The sequence below is a fragment of the Lepidochelys kempii genome, chromosome 2 (genome assembly GCF_965140285.1).
Source record: "Lepidochelys kempii isolate rLepKem1 chromosome 2, rLepKem1.hap1, whole genome shotgun sequence".
NCBI lineage: Eukaryota > Metazoa > Chordata > Testudines > Cheloniidae > Lepidochelys > Lepidochelys kempii.
Window position 1 is genome coordinate 124,163,412 of NC_136381.1, and position 13,808 is coordinate 124,177,219.

The 13,808-nt window shown below is 44.4% G+C and overlaps 1 long non-coding RNA gene across 1 annotated transcript in view; it reads left to right on the forward strand.

Annotated features, from left to right (window-relative positions):
* Window positions 1-13,808, forward strand: part of LOC140907088 (uncharacterized) — a 34,235-nt gene that overhangs the window by 10,095 nt on the left and 10,332 nt on the right. Inside the window, exon 3 of the long non-coding RNA XR_012157364.2 lies at window positions 13,587-13,717. This is a non-coding gene — a long non-coding RNA (uncharacterized LOC140907088). The remainder of the gene's footprint in view (window positions 1-13,586; window positions 13,718-13,808) is intronic.

Consider the following 13,808-nt stretch of genomic DNA (forward strand, 5'->3'; position numbering starts at 1 on the left):
CACATGACATCCCGGCTGCCGGGCATTTAGGACAGGAAAAAACTGTGGCCAGGGTCCTGGCCAGGTTCTTCTGGCCCGGCGTCCACCATGAGGTGAAGGAGTATTGTGCATCGTGCCCAGACTGCCAACATGCAGCCCCGGCCTGGGTACGGAAGGCCTCCCGGTCCCGTTACCAGTCGTAGGTGTGCCATTTGAGTGGATAGCAATGGACCTGGTCGGGCCTTTCCCAAAAAGCAAGGCGGGTCATCAATACATCCTCGTCCTGATGGACTACGCCACCCGCTCCCCTTAAGAAGTATCACCGCCTGCACTATCGCTGCGGAGCTCGTGAAGATCTTCACAAGGGTGGGCCTCCCACGGGAGATACGCACTGATCAAGGGACCAACTTCACATCTAAGCTGTTCCGCCAGGTATGTGCCCTATTGGGGATTAAGAAATTGCAGACCTCGGTCTACCATCCCTAGGCTGACGGATTGGTCGAGCGGTTTAACCGGACCCTGAAGGGAATGTTGCGGCATTTCCCCACCCAGGACTTCCGCCAGTGGGACCAGCTGCTCCCTCCTTTACTACTGGCGATTCGAGAAGTCCCACAGGCGTCCACGAAGTTCTCCCCGTTCGAGCTCCTCTATGGGCGACGACCCCACGGGGTGTTGGACCTCTTGAGGGAGACTTGGGAACACAACCCGTCCACAACACAGGGCCTCTTGCAATGTGTCTTACCACTACAGGGGCGGCTCGCGTGGGTGGGCGAGCTCATGAGGGAGAACTTAAACACCGCCCAAAGAGCCCAGGAGCAGCACTACAATCGGGGCGCCCAGGCTCAATCATTCAGGTACTGCTCCTGCTCCCCTCGGAGGAATCAAAGCTTTTTGCCCGCTGGCATGGTCCATATGAGGTCCTCCGCCAGGTAGGGCCGGTAACCTATTTGGCAACCTGGTCGCCGTAAGGAAAAGCAGATTTATCATGTAAACCTCTTAAAACCTTGGCAGGACCGGGAAGGGCTCTTAGTGGCCCCATATCCCCCCGAACTGGAACTGGGGCCCCGAGGAGTCGGATAATGGTGAACCCCAGCTAGCAGAGACACTCACCGTCAAGCAGTGAGAACAGGCACTCTGCTTAGTGAGGGCATTCCCCAAGACGTTCACCACGAAACCCGGGCGGACTACGCTCACCTACCATGTGATCCAGACGGAACCCAGGGTGGTGGTCCGAGAGACAACCCGGCCATTGCCTAGGCGAATGCGGGAGGCCATAGAGGAGGAAGTCCAGGCGATGTTGGAGCTGGGTGTTATTGAGCCCTCCCAGAGCGAGTGGCGGAGCCCCGTCGTCCTCGTACCGAAGCCCGATGGGAGCTGGCAGTTTTGCATTGACTTCTGGAGGGTAAACGCCATCTCAAAATTTGACGCCTATCCGATGCCCCGCGTCGATGAGCTCCTCGACTGGCTCGGGGAGGCCTGTTATATCACCACTTTAGATCTCACCAAAGGGTACTGGCAGATCCCCTTGGATCCCAGGTCCAAGGAGAAGACCGCATTTGCCACCCCTTCAGGGTTATACCATTTCACCCAGATGCCTTTCAGCCTACATGGGGCCCTGGCAACCTTCCAGCATTTGATGGACCGGGTGTTGCAACCACACACGAAATACGCGGCGGCCTACCTGGACAATGTGGTCATCTATGGCAATAACTGGGAGGAACATCTTAACCAAGTAGTGGCAGTCCTCCGGGACCTCCGCGCAGCTGGGCTTATGGCCAACCCGAAAAAAAATGCCGAATCAGGCGGGAGGAAACCACTTACCTGGGGTACGCCGGGGACAGGTCCGCCCCCTCATCGGGAAGGTCCAAGCACTCCAGAAATGTCCGGTGCCGACCATGAAGAGGCAAGTACGTCAATTTTTGGGCTTAGCTGGTTATTACTGGTGGTTTGTACCCCACTTCGCAAGCATTACGGCCCCGCTAACAGAGCTCTTGACCAAGGACAGTCCCCGCCAGGTGCATTGGTCCAACAAGTGCGAGACGGCCTTTCGAACGATCAAAGAATGGCTGTGCAGCGATCCAATACTCTTCAGCCCTGACTTTCATCTTGACTTTATTGTCCAGACGGATGCCTCAGGCGTTGGGCTTGGGGCGGTCCTCTCGCAGGAGGTGGATGGGGAGGAACACCCAATTGTTTACCTCAGTCGGAAGCTGTTCCCCAGAGAACGGAACTACTCCGTCGTGGAGAAAGAGGCCCTAGCCGTTAAGTGGGCGGTTGATGCTCTCCGCTACTACCTCCTCGGGGCCCCCTTTATACTGGTTACGGACCACACACCCCTGAAGTGGCTTAATAAGATGAAGGACAATAATACCATCGCATCAGCCTGGCATCTCGCTCTGCAGCCCTATGCCTTCGCGATTCACCATCGGACGGGACGAGACAACGCCAATGCGGATTTCCTATCCCCCCTCGGAGAAGGTGAGGACGCCAGCTCCAAAGATCGGGAGCTGGATTTGAGGGGTGGGGTATATAGGGAGCCAGGGTGGCTCCCCTCCGAACCAGAGGGTAAAGAGCCACCCTCTCAGCCTGAGTGGGCGGGGCCAGACCAAGCTTCCGCCAATCCCCGGAAGGGGAAGGGTGGGACAGGAAGTACAAAGGGCGGGGCCCTCTGCCCAGTGAAGGGAGCACCAGGGAGAGAGACAGACACAGGCTGCTCCCTCGCAATCCTGCTGCTGACCCAGGCAAAGCCCTGGGCAAGGAGGAGCCTGACCGGGAGGAAGGCCTGTGGCAACCAGGACTGCCAGCCACTGAATACCCAGAGGACCTGGAGGGACCTGACTGCAGCCCGGGCCAGCGTGACTCCGATACAGAGGGGGAGCGGGAGTGGCCCGCAGCGGAATACTCGGACGAGATGGAGGGACCGGAGCTGCCCGCCTGAGAGACCGGGTAGGAGGTAGCCCAGGGGGCTGAACTGCACCGTGGGGTGGGTGTGTTTGGTCAGTGGGCACAGACGGCCCCGCTGACCCAGCGGCGGGACTTTCGCCTGCCACCGCTGTCAGGGCCCTGGGCTGGAACACAGTGGAGTTGGGTGGGCCTGCGTTCCCCTACCCCGGCCAACCTGCCTGAGGGGCGCGCTACTGACTCTGGCTGGCACACCTTCCCCGCTAATTCCCCAACACCCGGAAGGTGTGGCTGAGGCCTGCCAGTGAGACCATAGCTCTCCATCGCCCCTAGGGGCTCGGAGGACCGACCGAAACCTGTCACAATTACAAAAAATGAAAACGGAAGACTTGATCACATGGCACTACATATGCTGGACATGCTGTTTTTTTTTTTGTTTGTTTGTTTTTTTGTATTCGGCTCCAGCACAAGGACTGGAAAATTCTCCCTTAACATAAAGATGAGAGTTTATGTGAGGCATTTTATTTATTCCAGAGTTACCTTTCCTCCTTCCTCACCAGCTGACTTTTCTTCTTGGATCCTTTTCGCTACCTTATCGATGGCATCCTCCCCTAGCAGCACTGAGATCACAATTAACTTTGCCTAAAATTCAGGGCTGGCTTAAAACATAGTCACTATGGGCTCGTGCATAGGACCCCAGGTCCAGGAGTCACATGATGAAATCAGAATCTCAGTTTTACTTTAATTAAAAAAAAATCCTAGCTTTCATGAATGCAAAGACCAAATTTCAATGAGAAAGATGTGCTGATTTAAACTGGTTTAGCTAAATGGGTGCGAAACCATTGAGTGGGCTCTCTTATTTAGCTTTAAAAATATCTTATTATTGACTTAAGCTAAATCAAGATAGGGCAAATTCAATCAATATGAGGCACTCTTAAAATGAAGTGTCTGTTCAAGGGGGTTGTACCCATTTAACTGGTTTCTAAGATGACTTAGTTAATAGGTACAACTTTTTTCTGTATTGAAGGCCAAAAGAAAAAGGCTGAAAATGTGAGCATGTACCTAATGCTAGTCTGAGTCTGTAGGCAGCCTGAAACGACAGCTCCAAGAAGTATGCACTAGGGCTGGCCAGAAAACAAGAATTCTGTTTTGCAAAACAGTGAGGATTCAGCATTTGTTTTTGTTCCACATCAGCATGAAACCAAGACCTTTTGAATTTTTTTGTGAAAAGAGAGAGACACCCCCTTCCTCAAGAGGGCGCTCTCTTGGGATGTGGGGAAAAAACAAAAACAGAAAAACCCAATCCCCACACTTACTTTCCTTTTAGTGAGAACGGCCTATGATAGAAAACATGTTGTCAGGACCCCATTTATTTACTTTAACAATTAGTAACAAACTGTGATAGTTTTCTTGAAAATTACTAACACCCTGTTTTCTGCCATTTCATTGTCTCCTCTCCCTATACTTATTTTAAGAACTGCAACTTTGTGAAATGTACCTAGTTCCCATTAGAAGATGCTGTCTTGATATTGAAGCACAAAAACATTCTCAGTCTCCCTTATTCAGTGAGCCTACTTTGCAGAATAAGCTGTATTGTGAGTAGAGTGGTAAACTCAGGCCTTACAAGAAAAGGACCATCTTGAATTTGGCTGGCAATATCTAAAATGGCAAAGTACCCGCCAAAAAGAAACACCAGACTGAAGCTCAAACAGTGAGCTTTTTAGCTTATCGCAAGGGTCAGTTGTTCGCAATTTCGACAGTGAGGCTTCAAGTCCTCCTAGGCATAGGTGCCAACACCGTGTGCTCCGGGGCTGCAGCACCCATGGAAAAAAATAGTTGGTGCTTAGCACCTACCGCCCACAGCTGTTTGGTGGTGCTCCAGATCAACTTCTTGGGGACGCTGAGAAACAGCTGATAGGCAGCTCAGGCAGGGGCTTGCGGCAGGGCGGAGACGAGTGAGCATCAGGCAGGTGGGGCCTTGGGGATGGTGTGGAGAGGGCTCAGGAAGGGTGGACCTCAGAGGAGGGGGGTGGGGTGAGGTCAGGAAGAGGTGGAGCAAGGACGGGGCCTTGGGGGAAGGGGCAGAGTTGGGGCAGTGCCTCTGGGCAGTTCAGGGTGGAGCATCCCTGGGGAAAAGTAAAAGTCAGCGCCTATGCCCCTAGGGTAATATAAGGTTAAGGTCAAGATTTTTAAACATGGGTGCCTCGTGCAGATTCCTACACTGATATTTAGTGACTTAAATATGTGATGTGATTTTCTTTTTCCCCAAAAGCGCTGAACACTCATCAGCTCCCACTGAAATCTTGGTCAAAGTACTTAAGCCACAGTTTAGCAAGTTACTTAAGCACATGCTGGACTTTAAGCACATGAGTAGGTCCGAGTGAAATCAATGGGACTGCTCACATGCTTAAAATTAACTATGTGCTCTATGTACCTTGCTGAATCAGGGCTTTAGATTTTATGGCAAGGGGTGCTATAGTAAATCCAAGATAGGTAAAGAGTTAGAAATTCATTTGCAAGTTCTCCCTTTAAGTAGGTGAAGAAATCGTTTCTGGATACACAGGTTTTATATTTGCAATATTAATTGTCTTGTTTGAATAGTACTGTTTTTTCATATCTCAACTCTTTTTAAGAAACTATTAATTCCTACTATTAATGGAAAGGTGCAGGGGATTCAGTTTGGATATAGTTTGCTATAGATTTTTAGGTTTCTACGTGAATCATCTATTTATTTACATAAAGGCATTCAGATACAGTTGATAATTTATTACTTAGGTGTGCAAATCAAATATTCCTTTTGGCCCAGATCTTCAGCTGATGTAAAACACTGAAATGCCATTAAGTCCAGCTGAGCCTCTGACTCTCTATATTTATAGATACAAAAGAAGTTGGTTGGTATGCCTTTGGTTCTTTGTTACCGTAAATGTTCCCCATTCTGTGTATTCTGCTGCTTGTTCTGTCTTAGATAACATACCAGAGAAAATATTTAGAGACAGCACACAGCAAAATTGAATTTTGCTCCAAGGTGGGGGCTGTGGAGAGAGCAGAAGCTTCTCCCTTCCCATATTTTATAATTGACCACTCTTTATGAAGCAAGAGAGAGATTCTGAGTTCAAAGAGGACTTCAGAATGTGAACCTGTCAGAGCTGTTGCATTATATTTGCTTTGGATGGTGCATTAGCATCTCGAACACCGCATATGTTATTTTGACCGATAGAGGTCCTACCTTGTAGGACTGGGGAAGAAAAAAACTAAAGTTTTGTATTAGTAAGCATGTGATTCAAAAAAGCAATTATCTCATTCTTTAAGGGCTGCAAAGTATAGTTGTAGCTTCTGACAAGAGTAAACTGAATTTGCACAGCTTAAAGGCAAACTGAGGACTTACAGATGAAAAGTTCAAACCTCTCTTCATTCCCCCTCCCTTCTTTACTGCCCTTATGATCTCCCAGCAATAGTTTGAGAAAAAATCTGGGGCACTTGTTTCTCTTATTTCTTCTGGGTTCCTGTTTTATCTTCATTTTTGGTAGAGCAGTAATGATATCCAGTGGCTGCTTAGATGAATCACTGATGGATATTCCTTAGGGATATCCCAGAAAAATGCATCCCAGCCAAGACTTATTTCCTCAGTTCACAGTGTGAATTTGAAACATATATGCTGCCAACAGTGATCAACTCCTGTTACTGGTCAAGTTTCTATTATTGTTTCCTTCTGATCCACTTTTTCAACCCTTCTATTTCCTTGACCCCCACTAGCAATTAATCATTGCAATGAATCTTTACTTGCTCTTGGGGGGAAAAACACACAAGAATTCTTTTCAACCTTTGCATTTTATGTGCAGAATGTTCCAATTCCTTTACTTCTTATATGGCTGCTGGCTTATGCTGTTGAATTTTTTTTTTTTTGAGCATTTGTAGGATTTTTTTCTTTCTTTCTTGGGTACTTTGCAAGAGAAAAAGAGGCCATATATTTCACTCTTGAAAATCTGGGAGGAATGGAGGCATAAACCAATGAAAAATACAGTATGAGGAAGATTTGTAGGGGAGGCCTTCACGGATTCCAAAATTTTCACATTGAAAAATATGTAACAAAGGGCCTAACCTGTCAATAGGGTGGGTACTGTTGTATCTGTTTCCCCCCCACTTTAAAATGTGCAAAGTAGTGTCTCTAAATATTGGAGGTAGCGATTGATCTATTCACTCTTTTCACTTCTAGGGTAGTGTTTTCAATCTGGTGCATCCTGATCATGGCCAAAACTTGTTTCCGTGTATGATCTAGAGGTGATAGAAAAAAATCCCAAAGAAGTTCTTCCCCAAAAAGCATCTTTCTGTAATACCTACTTCTTCTCCCCACTGCAGAGTTGCCCTCTTATAGGAAGTTCTTTTTTTTTTTTGCCCAGCAGGCCTTTCTCAGGCTGTCCTTTTAACACTGTCAGAGCAAAGCAGCTGTATCCCAAAGGAAGGCATCACTGGCATTTCCTGGCATTGCATCTTTGTGGCTTCTAGCAGATAAGTATGTAGAACGTTTTCCCTCTCTTATTGTAGAGATGGCACATTCTCACCCTATATGGTAACCATTCAGCTGCCTGTTAGAAGTAGTTTCCAGTCTCAGTTAATCATATCGTGGACAACTGATTATATCACCAAACCAGCACTACAGCTGGCTTCGCAATGTGGCACAACCACCCATATAGCCCCACCAGTGTATTTGTGTAGCAGGTTACTAGTGTTTCTAGTACCATGTCCTCAAGAACTGCCCCAAGCAGGGTTAGATTACACAGTAGTTAAAATTCTACTGAACAAGACCCACTGCTGCTACCTCTGTCTGAGTTGCACCAGTGGTTACACCTGAAGAAAACAATGCTGTATTTACACTAGTGCTTCTCACTGTTATTAGCAGTCTCAGTAAAGAGGGAGAGGATCAAGTAGTCAGGTAGATGGAAACAACATCTCAGTGCTCAGACCACAATCCCTTCAGGTCCAGAGCTGAGGAGTATTGGTGAGGAAGCTTATAATGCTGCTGCCTATGCTGTACCTGTGCTGTAGATAAAGTGAGAACTTTATTCTTCAGGGGTACTAATCTAGCCCATTCTCACCTGTACAAAATTCACTTTGAAATAAATCAACAGAACTGGCTAATAACAATATTTCTTTAAAAAAAACAAGCAAATACCCTTGTCTTTGGGTATTTAATTGGTGACTCAAGTTCATTTTGTAAAGGGAAATCATGCCTCACCAATCTATTAGAATTCTTTGAGAGGAGTCAACAAGTGGACAAGAGTGATCCAGTGTATATAGTGTATTTGGACTTTCAGAAAGCCTTTGACAAGGTTCCTCACGCAAGGCTCTTAAGCAAAGTAAGCTGTCATGGTATAAGAGAGAAGGTCCTCTCATAGATCAATAATTTGCTCAAAGATAGGAAACAAAAGGAAGGAATAAATGGACAATTCTCAAAGTGGAGAGAGGTATATATAGCAGGGTCCCCCAAGAATCTGTACTGGAACCTGTGCTGCTGAGCATATTCATAAATGATCTGGAAAAGGGGGTAAATTGTGAAGTAGCAAAGTTTGCAGGTGACACAAAATTAATCAAGATAGTTAAATCTAAAGTTGACTGTGAAGAGTTACAAAGGGATCTCATAAAACTGGATGACTGGGCAAGAAAGTGGCAAATGTCATTCAGTGTTGATAAATGCAAATTAGTGCACACTGGAAAACATAGTCCCAACTATAAATACAAAATGATAGGTTCTAAATGAAGTTACCACTCAAAAAAGAAATCTTGCAGTCATCGTGTGGTGTTCTCTGAAAACATCCACTCAATGTTCAGTGGCAGTCAAAAAAGCTAACAGAATGATAGGAATCATTAGGAAAGGGATAGATAATAAGACAGAAAATATCATAATACCACTATATAAATCCATAGTACGCCCTGTCATAAATATAAAGGGAAGGGTAAACACCTTTAAATCCCTCCTGGCCAGAGGAAAAACCCTTTCACCTGTAAAGGGTTAAGAAGCTAGGATAACCTCGCTGGCACCTGAACAAAATGACCAATGAGGAGACAAGACACTTTCAAAGCTGGGGGGGGGGCGGGGAGAGAAGAAACAAAGGTTCTCTCTGTCTGTGTGATGCTTTTGCCGGGAACAGAAAAGGAATGGAGTCTTAGAATTTAGTAAGTAATCTAGCTAGATATGCGTTAGATTCTGTTTTGTTTAAATGGCTGATAAAATAAGCTGTGCTGAATGGAATGTATATTCCTGGTTTTGTGTCTTTTTGTAGCAAGGTTTTGCCTAGAGGGATTCTCTGTGTTTTGAATCTGATGGTATTTACCATCCTGATTTTACAGAGGTGATTCTTTTACTTTTTTTCTTCAATTAAAATTCTTCTTTTAAGAACCTGATTGCTCTTCAATTGTTCTTAAGATCCAAGGGTTTGGGTCTGTGTTCACCTATGCAAATTGGTGATGATTTTTATCAAGCCTTTTCCAGGAAAGGGGGTGTAGGGTTTGGGAGGATTTTTGGGGGAAAGACGTTTCTAAGCAGGCTCTTTCCCGGTTATATATTTGTTAGACGCTTGGTGGTGGCAGCAATAAAGTCCAAGGGCAAAAGGTAAAATAGTTTGTACCTTGGGGAAGTTTTGACCTAAGCTGGTAAAAATAAGCTTAGGAGGTTTTCATGCGGGTCCCCACATTTGTACCCTAGAGTTGAGAGTGGGGAAGGAACCTTGACACGCCCATACTTTGAATACTATGTACAGTTCTGGTCACAGTGTCTCAAAAAGATATATTAAAATTGGAAAAGGCACAGAGAAGGGCAACAAAAATTATTAGGAGTATGGAGCAGCTTCCATATTAGTAGAGATTAAAAAGATTGGGACTGTTCATCTTAGAAAAGAGACGACTAAGGGGGGATTATGACAGAGAGCTATAAAATGGTGACTGATATGCAGAAAATGAATAAGGAAGTTGTGACAGGGTCCCTGGGGTGAAACCTAGACTTAGGGAGTACTGAGCCTTCTGTCCCACCAACTAGGGGTATCCTTCTCATACTGTGATGCTGTGTCAAGCCACAAACCTCTGGCAGGTACTGCACTTATACAAACATACACAGGCAGGAACACACCCAACTGAGTAATATGATCTCCCAGCCATGCAGAAACCATCAATAGGGATGTTCCAGCCAATACCCCTCCCCACATCAGTTCCCCAGCCACACACCCCAGAATTGTTCCATCTTGCACTGGTCAGAAGCCTGGCCAATGTAAGTTCATTACCCAGTCTGCACTTCCTTCGAAGTGGAGAGGACATCACACTAGCCTTTGTAAACTGAGCTGAGATTTCCTAAGCACTTCAACCAAAACATACTGTTTTGGTAAAATATAAAACAGATTTACTAACTACAGAAAGATAGATTTTAAGTGGTGATAAGTAGCAAGCATGGAGATCAAAATTGGTTACTTAAGAAATAAAAATAAATTCACAGTCTGAGTTCTACAAACTAAACAGGATTTGAATCAAACAGTGGTACAAAAGGGTCACAGATCTCAATACACAGGCTGAGACTCTTTTCCAGCCTGAAGCCACTCTCCTCTAGTTCAAAGTCTTTGTCCTCCACATGTGTTTCTAGGTGTTGAGTTGTGGTGGGAATGAGGCCAACTGATGATATCACTTCCTCCTTTATAGTTTCTTCCAGCTTGCTGGAAAGATCTTTTGCTATGATGTGGGGAACAGGCTGTTTCCATTGGTCAAACAGTCTCCATTATATATGTGCTCCCTCTAAGAAGACACTTCTGTATACAGTTTCTGGGATAGTGGATTCTTTCTTTGATGAGTATTGATGAGCCATTTCCGGCTACTCCATTGTTGTACCTGAAAGGCTGGTTGTGGGTGTTCCTAACCTCAAACATATTTCAGTAACACACACATAGCAAAGCTTCATAACTTCACATACAGTGATAGCACATACAATCAAACAGAATATTAACGTTCAACAGCTCAAGACTTTTAAAATTATACCTCACAAGATATACTTTGTACAAAATGCATCATAATTATATGATACTGGTGAATATGGGGGTTCCAGGGTGCCACTCTGAGGTATAGAGTGTCACAGAAGTGTTATTTGCCCCTTCACATAACCGACAAACTAGGGGTCACCCAATGAAATTAACAGGCAGCAGATTTAAAACAAACACAAGGAAGCACTTCTTGACACGATATACAGTTAACCTGTGAAACTCATTGCCAGGGGTTGTTCTGAAGGCCAAAAGTGTAACTGGGCTAAAAAAAAAATTAGATAAGTTCATAGAGGATAGGTCCATCGATGGCTATTAGCCAATATGGCCAGGGATGCAATCCCATGCTCTAGGTGTCCCCAAACCTCTGACTACCAGAAACTAGAACTGGACGACAGGAGATGAATCACTCAATAATTGCCCTGTTCTGTTCACTCCTTCTGAAGCATCTAGCGCTTGCCCCTATTGGAAGACAGGATACTAGATGATTCATCTGACCCAGTATGGTAATTCTTATGTCTTTATGGGACTTTGTCTGTTTGCCTGTAATAAGTAAAATGCTAAGTAGATGTAAATGAATATAAACACTTAGATCTAGTTGGCAGATGGATTTAATTGTAGATGGGCGCCTAATTGCTCTCTGTGCTTTGAAAAACTCTTTCTTGATTCAGTGTTTGTGTTTTGAGAAGTGCACAGTTTTTGTACTGGAGGGATACAGCAAATATGCTATGTGAGTCTTTTCTAAAAACAAACAAAATTGAGCTCCAGCTTATTGCTATTGTGTAGATGTCCCCAAAGCAAAAATATGCCATGTAAGAATCAAAGTCAATTTTGTCACCTTATCCTTGTCCCTGTGCACCATGTTTGTCTTGTGATTTGAAAGATTACAACCAGCTTTAATTAGACAGAAACCCAGAATAGCCCAGTTTCTCAGAAATTTTGTGATCCTTTCCTTTGAGAATCTCATGGGAAATTACCCCCCCCCACCCCGGCACTGCTACACATGAAGAGAGACAGTATCTTACATCAACATCATTTCCTAATGTTTGTGGTTTGCATTTGTTACTCTGCTAGAGTAGCCTTGAAGAATCATGTTTCTGTTCTTTCACAAGACACTAACAATAGGCTGGTCTAATTTGTAGTGTGCTGCCAATTTGCACTGAACTAAAGATCTTCAAGAATAGTGAGTGAAAAAGAACCAAAGGAATACTTTTGTCTTCTCTTTCAATAGCAACCTTTTGTTTCACTTCTCGGTCAACATTTTATGCATGAAACAGACCCAGGACATGCCTACTATGCAATTAAGCTTCAGTTCTTAATGAATCTTTGGATTTCCTGGCTGAATGGTCCTTTATATATATATATATATATATATACACACACACACACTTTTTTCCATTTAATGTATTGTTTTACAAAATAAAGCAGAATATACATATGTTCTGTTTTATTTTTTAAAACAATACATTTCATGGAAAAATTGTGACGATACTGAATCTCTAAAAGTGACTTAGTTCTAAAGCTCTTGAGTGAAATAAAAAGAGTGAGTTTCGCAGTGATCAGATTAAGGGAATGTGACCACAATATGCAAAAAAAAAAAAAAAAGAAGTCAGTCTTATCTATCCACTGAATTACTTATGTGGCACACATCACTGGAGTATCTGAGCACCTTATATGTTGTGGGCTTTTTCTATTCATAACCACTTTCTAAGCAGCAGAAGAAATGTGTTGTGTGCTGCAGAGGGAGCAATATCTAGCACACTAGCGGGGGGTCAGTTGTGCTCCCATTGAAGTCTATGCAAATTTTGCCATCTATGGGAGTTGGCTGTTGCCCCAGAATTTTGAATTTAACTAGCCTGCAGCCAGATTTTTTGGGGGAGGAGGAATAGAGGTTGGGGTGAGGTTGGTTAACAGGAAGAAAAAATCCCCTAACACCAATGATATTTTAAATTTTCTTTCACAACATGCAAGCATGCCTCTGTTGGATCTATTCCTGTCATTCCACCCCATTACACAAATCTGAATAGTTCTCAGATCACAATGCTTTTCTCTGGGAGGTGTTTTTTGGGTTCAGAAAAGTATTAACACTAAATATAGCCACCTCTCAGGAAGCATGAGCAACATCATGCTACTATAGTTAATTGTTGGTTGATGTTTTAGTATTCGGGGAGCATGGATTGTATTAACTGCCCTCCCCCGCCCTTTTTTTTTTATTATGCCTGTAACTAGAATGAACTTTGCTTTGAACTAAAAAGCCTATGACAGTAGTATGGAGAAAACGTACAGTTAAGCACAGAATGCAGAAAAAGGACTATTGAGAAAAACTGCCTAGATAAGGATGTGTTTGTGAATTTGACGTGAAGAGATTTTTCACCTGATGATCATGGTGGCATGCAAGCTACAGGTAGCTGGCATGCAAGTTTCATAGTGATTCATAGTACGACCTTCAGCCGAGATAAAGCCTCCTTCCAGTAGAAAGCTTATTGATCAACTTGGGGAGCAGAGATAAGGGAGATATTAGACATTAGGTACAAGGATGCTATGCAAACAAATTTCAGTACACCAGCAACTCACCATTTTCCCCCTTCTTTCCCTCACTAATTACATGAAGTTTCTTTGATTTATCCGGGCCTTTGAGGTCTGGTCTGGAAATGTCTGTCTGTCTTGTGAGATTTCTGATATTTTCTCTTCCAGCCAAGCATAAGAACAGCTTCTCTCTTTGTATTTTGGCATCTCCACTTCTAGTCCCAGCTGGAACTAGGAAATCGGCTATCAAATGAAAATGAACAATAATGAGGACAAGGAAGAATTTTAAAAAAAAAAAAGTAAGCAGACTTGGAGAAGGTTCATGGTTTGTGTTGTCTCTGTCTTCTTCTTCTGAGCTGGGTCCTGATATTGCCAACAACACCCCTGTGA